Source organism: Petromyzon marinus, chromosome 59 (genome assembly GCF_048934315.1).
Source record: "Petromyzon marinus isolate PM22_M1 ecotype Great Lakes invasive population chromosome 59, UKy_Petmar_22M1.pri1.0, whole genome shotgun sequence".
NCBI lineage: Eukaryota > Metazoa > Chordata > Hyperoartia > Petromyzontiformes > Petromyzontidae > Petromyzon > Petromyzon marinus.
In genome coordinates, this window is record NC_133725.1 from 19,810,820 (window position 1) to 19,820,913 (window position 10,094).

The 10,094-nt window shown below is 46.6% G+C and overlaps 1 long non-coding RNA gene across 1 annotated transcript; it reads right to left on the minus strand.

Annotated features, from left to right (window-relative positions):
- Nucleotides 1-5,494: 5,494 nt before the first annotated feature.
- Nucleotides 5,495-6,364, minus strand: LOC142905933 (uncharacterized). Its single transcript, XR_012929954.1, has 2 exons — nucleotides 6,143-6,364; nucleotides 5,495-5,699 (listed from the first exon to the last, which is right to left on the minus strand). It is a non-coding gene; the product is annotated as an uncharacterized LOC142905933 (long non-coding RNA).
- Nucleotides 6,365-10,094: the final 3,730 nt, after the last annotated feature.

The following is a 10,094-nucleotide window of genomic DNA, read 5'->3' on the forward strand; positions in this document are numbered from 1 at the left end:
CGTCGTTGCGTCTCATCAATATTTTTGTGTGTGATTACACACACAACGACGTTGTGTTTAATCACACAACAATGTTGCGTGTAATCACTCACATATTGAATGATTACACACTCGGCGTGTGTCTGTAGCAGTTGTACGTGTGCCGCTTGTCGTAGATGTTCGCGGTTTGAATCCAGCGGCCGCCCTGTTTAATGCTACAGGCGTGTTCACCGCAAAGACACCATGTGCCGTCTGCTTCAGTGGACGTTGAAGATCCCAGCGTCATGGACCAGATTAACCGAATTAAATACAATTGCCCGCAAATTACCCAGTTGGAATATACTGTGCCTAGTAATCATTGCTGGGAAATGTGGTAGAACCCTCCTGAAAAGAGCCAGTAGGGCTATCCTGGGTAAAACTGACCACCCACCTCCTCGTGTGGCATGCTAGCCTTAATAGGTGCTCGCTAACAGCACTTCTTTATCGAACAGACTGTTAAATGAAGGGACTGTGTCTTCATTTGAGTCCGTGACTGTGTAACCTGGTACATAGGGGTGGTGGGATGTTAACTCCTTCACCTGGTATGCAAGAGGTCGTGGGTTCGATCCGGACCCTGACGCCTGTATATTTGGAGTTTGCATGTCTCTCTCTCTCCCGTGGTCGCGTGGATTGTTCTCCAGGTCTTCCAGTTTTTCCCTCCATATTTAGAAACATGCGTTCAGAGCAGGAGTCTCAAACTCAACTTACCTGGGGGCCGCTGGAGGTAGAGTCTTTGTGAGGCTGGGCCGCATCAAGTATTCCAAAAAAAAGTGCAACTGATCCAATCTTTATTAATAACAGTTCAGAACATGAACGGTTCTTCAGAACATAGGCTTCTCTTACCTACTCCATGCTTCCAGAGACCTGGCAGCGCTTCCTGCTCCGGGTCCTTTCCGCTGCATTTAGAATCAACATGCCTTTTGAGGATTTGGCTGCAATAAATGTATGTGATAAGCCACTTCGTTTATCTATCATTTGTAGCCAGGCCGATTCTGAAAAGGGTCTATTTAGCTCAATGGGTCTTACCTGGTGAAATAAAAAGTAGTTTACTTTAGGGGGTGGGTGGCTGGTTGGGTCGGTAGGTCGGTTAGAGGTTGAGTGGGCGGCAGGGTGAGTGGGTGGCAGGGTGAGTGGGTGAGTAGGTAAGTAGCTGGGTGAGCGGGTGGACTGGTGAGTGTGCAAGTTAGAGATTGAGTGGGTGGATGGGTGGGTGTGCAAGTGGATGCGTCGGTAAGTGGTTGAGTTGGTGGCAAGGTGCGGGTTTTTGAGTGGTGGGGGTTTGAGTGGGTAGGTGGCTGAATGGGTGGGTGAGTGGGTGACTGAGTCAAGAAAGTGGAGCGCCATGGTGGTGAGATATTAACTACCTCGCCTTTTGTACAGGAGCTTGTGGGTTCGATCTCGATTATGACGCCTGTATATTTGGAGTGTGCATGTTCTCCTTGTGGTTGCATGGATTTTTCTCCCGAGTCCTCCGGGTTTTCTCTCCATATTTAGAAACATGCATTTCGAGGTTTTGGCTGTTCTCGAACTCACCCACTCAACTACTAAAGCCACCCACCAACCCACTCACAAACCCGCTCACCCTACCATGCACTCAATTTCTAATCAACGCACTCACGCACACACCCACTCACTCAACCACTCATCCATGCACCCACCTACACACGCACTCAATAACTTACTTGAGCAGTCATTTGTGGCCGCGTCGCTTATGAAAAAAATCTATATAGCTCCGTGGGCCTTTCCTGTTAAAATTAAAATAGTTAAATTTTAGTTTACAGTTGGGTGAGTGGGCGGTGAGTGCGTCGGTCGGTGAGTGAATGGGTGGTTAAGTAAGTAGGTGAGGGGCTGGGTGAGTTGTTGGGAGATTGAGTGGGTCACAGTGTGAGTGGGTGGGTTGGAGCGTGAGTTGGTCACTGAGTGAGTGGGTGGGTGAGGTGAGTGGGTGGGTAGGTTGGGTGGGTGGGTGAGTTAGTGAGTGCATGTGTAGGTGGGTGCGTGGATGAGTGGTTGAGTGAGTGAGTGGGTGTGTGCGTGAGTGGGTTGATTAGAAATTGAGTGCATGGCAGGGTGAGCGGGTTTATGAGTGGGTTGGTGGGTGGCTTTAGTAGTTGAGTGGGTGAGTTCGAGAATTGTACGCCACTTTAACATAGATATTTCTGTGACCAGTTACAAGCTAATCACTCAGATATTTCAATGCTAACTTCTATGCTAATTCCTTTGTCAAGGGGTACCTCTGCGGATGTGTATACTTTAACTTAGCTATTTCAATTAGCCATTTCAATGCTAAATTATATGCTAATTCCATTGTCAAGGCGCTTGGTGTTTTTCTTCTCACACAGCTTAAAGGTCGTGATCCAAGCGTGGCTTCTTCCACTCCAGCGCTGTCCTCCAGACAGTAGCGTCCCTTCACCTGATGAAGGCCGCTTGTGTTGTGGCCGAAACGTCGTGATTTTTTGTTATTTTATTTTCACCTACGTGACTTTACCCAATAGAACCAAAGAGTATGGATCCTAGCAGTCACGAAAGCTTTAAATCTAGAATAGCTAGTGTATTATATGCGCGAATACTAAAGCTGGAACGATTCGATTACCAAGTCGATTATAACCGATTCCTTGTGTATGGTCAATTACTCAGACCCCTTTAAAAATGACAGCCATCCCCACATCTTACTTCCTGTGACGCGGCTGATGTGATCAAGTCCCTCCCATCAGGTGGGACAACCACAGCAAGAAAAAACTGCTGAAGTAGGCGAGAGATCTGCCGTGGCACGAGGTTATATAGGAATCGACAGTAGGGGGGAGAGGGGGGGGGAAGGAGGCGGGGCAGAAAGTGGACCCCGTAGCAGCACCCAGGTCACTGGAGTAAAGTGGGCCACCACTCATTGATCCGTACATTTAACTCGATGAGTCGATTCGATTCCGTGCCCCGTTGGGTCCTCCCCACTTTTGTGCTTTTGGGTGTGCTGGGTTTCAACATAATTCCCGATCCATTGTGAATCTTCCCCCATTTCAGCACTCCGATCTACATCCGACAGGAGATGATAAACCGCAGGGAGGGGGAGTAAAACCTAATCGCCAGGTAATTGGAAAAGTCGCCCATTGTCTCGCGGATTTGCATGATTGTACGATGGATGGGGCAGAGGAACGTGCTACAGGGACACGCCCTGAGGAATGCAGGCATCGGCCTTTGGATGAAAAACTTTTATTTTTCAGTAATTCAGTGGGCAGTGCTCTCACTGGCAGCTCATTCTCAATGTGGGTGATTCACCACCACGTGTTTGTGCCACATTTTGTATCTGAGTTGAGTCCATTTTTGTTTCCTTTCCTGTTTCTCTACTCCCTCCTGGTATAGCCGGGTGGGAGTATCGAAGGGGGAATGGGCAGATTGTGTTTAACCTTGAGTTTGTCGTGGGATGGGGTGCTGGTATGATTCCGCTCTTGGCTTCCACACCTTGAGATTCCAATAATTACCTGTCTTTGTGTGCTGTGGTTGCCTCGGATTGGTGTGCCACTCTCTCGCTGGATTGCTACCTTGCCATCTCTGCGTGTAATTATGTTGGTAGTTCGTGGGTGCTTGCTCCTCTCTGTATTGTGGGGCTTGATGTGAGGTGCTGTAGCTGCTCACGTGATTTTTACTTCCCTCTAGATGGCGGGGTGCATTATCTCTCTCCCTGTGTTTTGTCCGAATTATATATATATATAGCCATGCCGTGTGAACCCTATTCTGTATGTGGTGTAAGGAGGCCGTCTCTGGGTCCAAAACCATTCCCACAATTTCTGTAATCTCTGAACTCAAGGATTAAAAAAAACAATCTTGAACATTTTGTCACCTTCGTGGTATTGATCAACATCACCTGCGTAATACACTCCTCGTTTACGCACTGGGTCATAAATTTGGCAGCATTAAACCCCTCAGTGTTGAATATTCTCCAAACTTCGTAATCACTGTTAGGCTGAGTTTTTTTAAAATAGTTCCTAACCTTGTATGGTAGCGACTTTACCCATGGTATAGAATATTCATGTAACCTTCTTTACAGCACTTGTTTTCTCGTCCAACTTCCTCAGACCTCTAATCATTGCCTCCACTTCTACTGTTGTGATATGAGTGTATGTCTCTGTTCCTATTGTGTGGATCAAAATAGGGGATTCTGACGAGAGCTTTCTCCGTCAATTTAAGAGTCTTACTACTGAATGAGTATTCGGAAATTTGGTCGTTGTGAGAGGAGTTAGTGTCAGATGAGCTATCACTCAAACTTTGCCGCTGCTTAACATAACTTCTGTAATGTATTTTGCGCCTGTGTTGTGGGTATGAACGTAGAGCGAGACTTCTCTTGGAGGCAATGCGTTTATTACAATAAACGATAACAACACCAATAGCCGTAACACGACTGGTGTATGTTAAAAACACTGCTGCAGTCAATCACAGTTGGTTTTGAGTGATTACATTGGGGTGGGGGGGAGGGATGGCAAGTGATGGGTGATGGGAGGAGACAAGGGACGCAACGTGACCGTCCATGTACGAGGATAAGAGTTGCCATCTGTGACGTACACAACCTGGGGACACATCATGGGAAGAAGGATCTCTCAAAACCCGAAGAGGGGAGAACTACATGGAAACGCATTGTCTTGAGCAATGAATTAGCACAAGGGGACGAACAGGGGTTGGAGTCATGTTCTTCGTATGGTCGACGTTTATGTAGAGCAACAACTATATTGGATTGAGGTGGTTGAGCCAGATCATTGTGTAAGAAGTAGAGTTGGTGCATCGCTGTGATGATGCCTCCGAATTTGTGAATTGGACATTGAGTTTTCATATATTCCATAGTCTATTCAGGCTTGGAGTTAGGGATAGGGCTACAGATTTGCTGCAGAAATATGTTTCAGAGCGTCAGTGTTTGGCACTACATGTAGGGCAGTTTCACATATTAGGCAAACATCACAATTTCAGCATCATCTTAATTTTATATATTTATATGGGATATAATATAGAAGGTAATTATTGCTTTAGAAATTACATTATTCACACAGATGATTTCTATCTGAATCTCTTGGTTGAAATACTTTGCCCAAGGTAAGATAACTGTGCGATTATGGTAATGAGTATCCACGTCCGTCTGAGACCGTGGAACTGCCCTCCAGCACTGCCGCTCACATCAGGGGACGTAGGAACGACTATGGTTGCTGGCTTCACCGTGGCCAACTAGTTTATTGATGGGCATCTCCTCCTTGCCATCCTCCTAAATTTCCACCACCATCACCACCTCCACAACCTTGTGCTTGTCGCCCCCAACTCAAACTCAGTGCAAACCCCTTGGAGGGCTGGCATTACCCAAGGGACACAGAACTCTGCCTCACATTTGGTTTCTAGAAGCTCCGCAACAGCCACACTGTGGATGTAGACAGCCCTTAGCATTATAAATGTGAGCCACTCGCGTGTCCCAAACACTCAAAAGAATTGAGACGAGGCGATAGTATTAGATACAAATATTTATTATTAAAACGCGATGCCTTGTAAAGAAGGGGAGGTGCTGGTGGGGGTGGGTGGTGCTGGAAGTGTGGGGGGCTGTGAGATGCTCAGAGGGTGTTCGAGGCCTGGGGGGGCAGGTCTTGGGAGGCTTCGTGAATGCCGGGCTCCAGTGAGCAGCCAGAGATGTCCTCTTCCTCCTCAACCGTGACAAGCTGTGGACATACTGACCCATTAGACACTACACACAACTCAGTACTTCTACCAGCTCAACTGGGATTACACACAACAATCAGCACCCCCTACTGGCAGACAAATGCCAATTGCACACCAGGTGCTGAGTCACCTTGTGCCCACAGGACATCTGTCATTGGGGGTGCCCTTTCACACGTGTTGAGATGAGATGTGATGTAAAGCGCTCTGAGATGCCCCGGTGTACAGAAAGGTGCTAAATCATTCTCATCGTTATCACTGTGTCCAGCAATAATGAAATTGTCTGTATTTGTAAACGGGGACCATGACGGCTTAACGTGATGGTTAGACCAGCTCATCATTATCATAATACACTGAATCGTGTGTGCATGAATCTATTATTTACGTTAAACGCAAATTATATACGTGTGTGTGTGTGTGCGATGCGCGAGTGCTGTGCACTCACCTCCACCTCGCTCTGCAGATGCTGCTGCTCCGAGTGTGCACTCTGCTCGTTGTCGCGGTAGGGCGCCAGCTCAGCGTGCAGCTCCGCCACTACACGTTGATACCACTGAATCTCTGCCTGCAGAGCTTCCAGTTTCCAATTCCTGTCAATGAGCTGCGTGGGCCACGGGCAAATGGCGGCAGAGGGACACAGGAAAGCATTTTAACGACTGCGTGAAGTTATTGCAGAACATACAGGTATAATAACACACACAATCAGGATCTTTATTTATAATTGAGTAATGTAATGACCTACGAAGCTCTTTTACACAGATGTCCATAGACCACCTTTGACCGAATAAACCGAAATGCATCCAATCATCTCAGATCTTGGAAGAAAAGCATGGTTGAACTTCAAATGCTTGGATGGGCAACCACCATCAATACAAACCAAGATAACACCTATAAAAGCATGATGAAGACCGCTTGTGTTGCAATCGAAACGTCGTGGGGTTTTTTTATATTATTAAAAAAAAGTACGTGACTTTACCGAAAGAATCAAGAATATGAATTCCTGCAGTCACGAAAGTTTTATGTTAAACATTTTTTAGGAATTAATTAACTCAAAATCTGGATTAAAATAATAGATTAAGATCGCTTCCCAACCAAAAAGAGGGAGGGGATGGAGATGCATGTAGCAGAGGGGAGCAGATGGTCTAGTAGTCGTAGGTACTTCTACTAGAGGTGGGATGGTGGATCGTAACGTGGTACAGTCCTTAAACAGAGAATGCTCAGTAACCTAGTGCGCATCCATTCTGTACAACCATCAGTGTGAAAAATAAGTGTATACATACAGTCCTCGACTTAGGAACACCATACTTACGGAGACCCGACTTACGGATACCCGAGTTCCGAATCTGTTTCTATGAAATGTATTAATTTTTGGATACCATTGACTTTAAAACGCGAACTTGCACTTCCAAACTGAACCACAGAACTATTTTGTTCAGTGCTGCGATCCTCCACAAGATGTCATGAGTCAGCCTCGTGCACGCGCACATGTGCGTATATGTGAAAGTGATTGTGTGGGGAGCGGTAGTGTTGCAGTTCACGCGCTGCGCTACAAACCCACCGACCCAAGTTCAATTCCAACTCACGGCCAACACCAGTGACGATTATCTGAACCATTCCTGGGCCTCCCGTAGGTCAACTCGGCCTCAAATGAGCACCTAGCGCGCTTTATAAACATCACCACTCGGGACACAAATGCAGCTGGGTGTGGTGCTGGCACACAACCCCTCGCATGCCGTGCTGGCTTTCATAGGCTATCGCTAACAGCACGTGCCCCAACAGCCTATTACAGCTGCACGGTGGATCTTTGTGCGGATCGGAAGTGTAGCGGTGAGCACGCTTGTGATTTAAAAGCGGTGAGTGAAAAAAATATATTTTTACTACATTTTATGTATTACTTACGATACACTATATTTTTAGTGTTAATGCAAATGTACATGATTTCTTATTTACGAGTTTAACTCTTTTGTTGAACCTTAACACATTTTATAACACTGACAATATGGGAATTTAAATATCGCACATTATTGTATTCCGACTTACGAACCGTTCCGACTTATGAATGGGCCTCAGGAACTAAATGCGTTCGTAAGTCGAGGACTGCCATATTATTGATATATTTGTCTATTATACTGTGTGTATTATTAGTTGTTTATCATGTAAAATTAGTTTACACTTGAAAAATATTCACCATAAATCCGGTATGTGGGGAAAAAATATTGATAGAGTATGTGTAGTGGCATAGCGCTGGCTGCTGGTAAAAAAGGGTAACTGCGGTGTATGGTAGTACCCACGTCAGCAGGCCACGATAGACACGAGAGGGGGACATCTAGGGGAAAGGTCACAGAGGGGGGGCCATCGGGAACCCGCTAGTAGGTTCCAGAGAGGGGGCGTGGCCGTGGCGGAGCGAGGCCACGCTGAGAGTATAAGAAGGGCCCCTGTGAGGGACCTTGTGGCTGTTGCTGGAAGTGGGATCCTCGTCGTGCTGTTCGTATATATAAGATAGTCGTCGTCACCATCTCGTCATCGTCGTTGTCGTCTCGTCGCTGTCGTCTTGTCGCCATCGTCGCTGCCGTCTTCACTCGATATTACGCTGCTAGATAGGTGTTCGCTGTCTCCGTTCAGTGCTGTCAGTGTTAGATGGTTAGTGTTTTGTATAGGCCAGCAACGGTAATAGTGTGTACCCACGTAGGGTGTCTGTATTATCCCAATGGTGCTCGTTAAATAAAAGAAGCGCCTAAAAGTCTTACTGTCTCTGAGTTAGTCACTACACATGTACACATGAAAGTGACTACTGTAGTCAGAGATGCAAACGCTTGGGCGTCATCTGGTGCCTTACTGTCGCCATCCAGCGTAAACTATTTGGGTCTTTATAGTAAAGTTCGTAAATCTCAAGTACGCTATGGCAAGGTACCACAGTACATAACATGCGATTGGCTATCAATGACTTGAGTACGTTAATAGTGAAAGTACGTACAACGGGACGGCGTAAATAATGGTATTACTGTATATATCTGCGTTTGTGCCATGCCGGACTTCATAGGTGCTCGCTAACAGCACTTGCTCACCTTCGCCTCACTCTGCTGGTGCAGCACTTGCAGATCCTGGAGCTGAAAGTGAATGCTCTGCAGGTTTTCTTGGCATGGCGCCAGCTCAGCGTGCAGCTCTGCCACCACACGCTGGTAACCCAAAATCCCCGCCTGCAGGGATCCCAGGTGCTCATTCTTTTCGATGAGCTGCATGGGCCACGGACAAACGGCAGCAGAAGGACATGGCTAAGCATTTTAACGACTGCGTGCAGTTGTTAAAGAACATACAAATCCAACAAACACATACAGAACCAGTATCTTTATTTTAAATGAAGGAATCTGATAAGCTATGAAACTCATTTTCACAGATGTCCATACACCACACCACCTATGACCAAATGACCCGGAATGCACCCAATATTATAAGATCTTGGAAGAAAAGCAGGGTTGAACTTTTATGGTACTTGGATGGGTGACCACCATCCATACAACCCAAGATAACACCTATAAAAGCCCAGATATATGGATTAATTAACCCAAAAGCTACTTTAAAATGTCCGATTATAATTGCCTCCCAACCAAAAATAGGGAGGGGATGGAGATGCACGTAGCAGAGGGGAGCAGATGTTCTAGTAGTAGTAGGTACTTTTACTAGAGGTGGGATGGTGGATTGTAATGTGGTACAGTCCCTAAACAGAGGATGCTCAGTAACCCAGTGCGCATATACACATCTGTGTGAAAAATAAGTGTATATATAGGCAGTCCTCAACTTACAAACACCTGCACTTACGAACCTGCTTCCATCAAATATATATTTTATAACATTGACTTTAAACGCGAACTTGCACTTGAAAATTGAACCGCGTCACTATTTTGTTCAGTGGAGCAATCCTCCGCGACATGTAATAATTCAGGATGGCGCTTGGAGCAAGTGTTTGCCTATAAGTGTGTGTGTGCACGCGCACGTGTCTATGTGTATGAAAGTGAATGTGTGGGGAGCGGTAGTGTAGCGATTAGCCTTCGAAAGCGGCGACCCGAGTTCGATTCCCGTTCATGGCCAACACCAGTGACGATTATGTGAACCGGTCCTGGGCGTCCCCTAGATCGACCCAGCCTCAAATGAGTACCTGGTGCGATGTGTAAACACCACCACTGGAGAGACAAAGGCAGCGAGGCATGGTGCTGGCCAATCACCCCCTTGTGTGCCATGCCGGCCTTCATAGGTGCTGCTCACTAACAGTACTTTCCCCAACAGTCTATTAAGGCTATACGGGGAGTCTTTGTCTGCGACGTGCGAATGCAGTGTACTCACCTCCGCCTCGCTCTGCTGGCGCAGCATGTCCAAATGCTGCAGCTGTGAGCGTCCGATCTGTG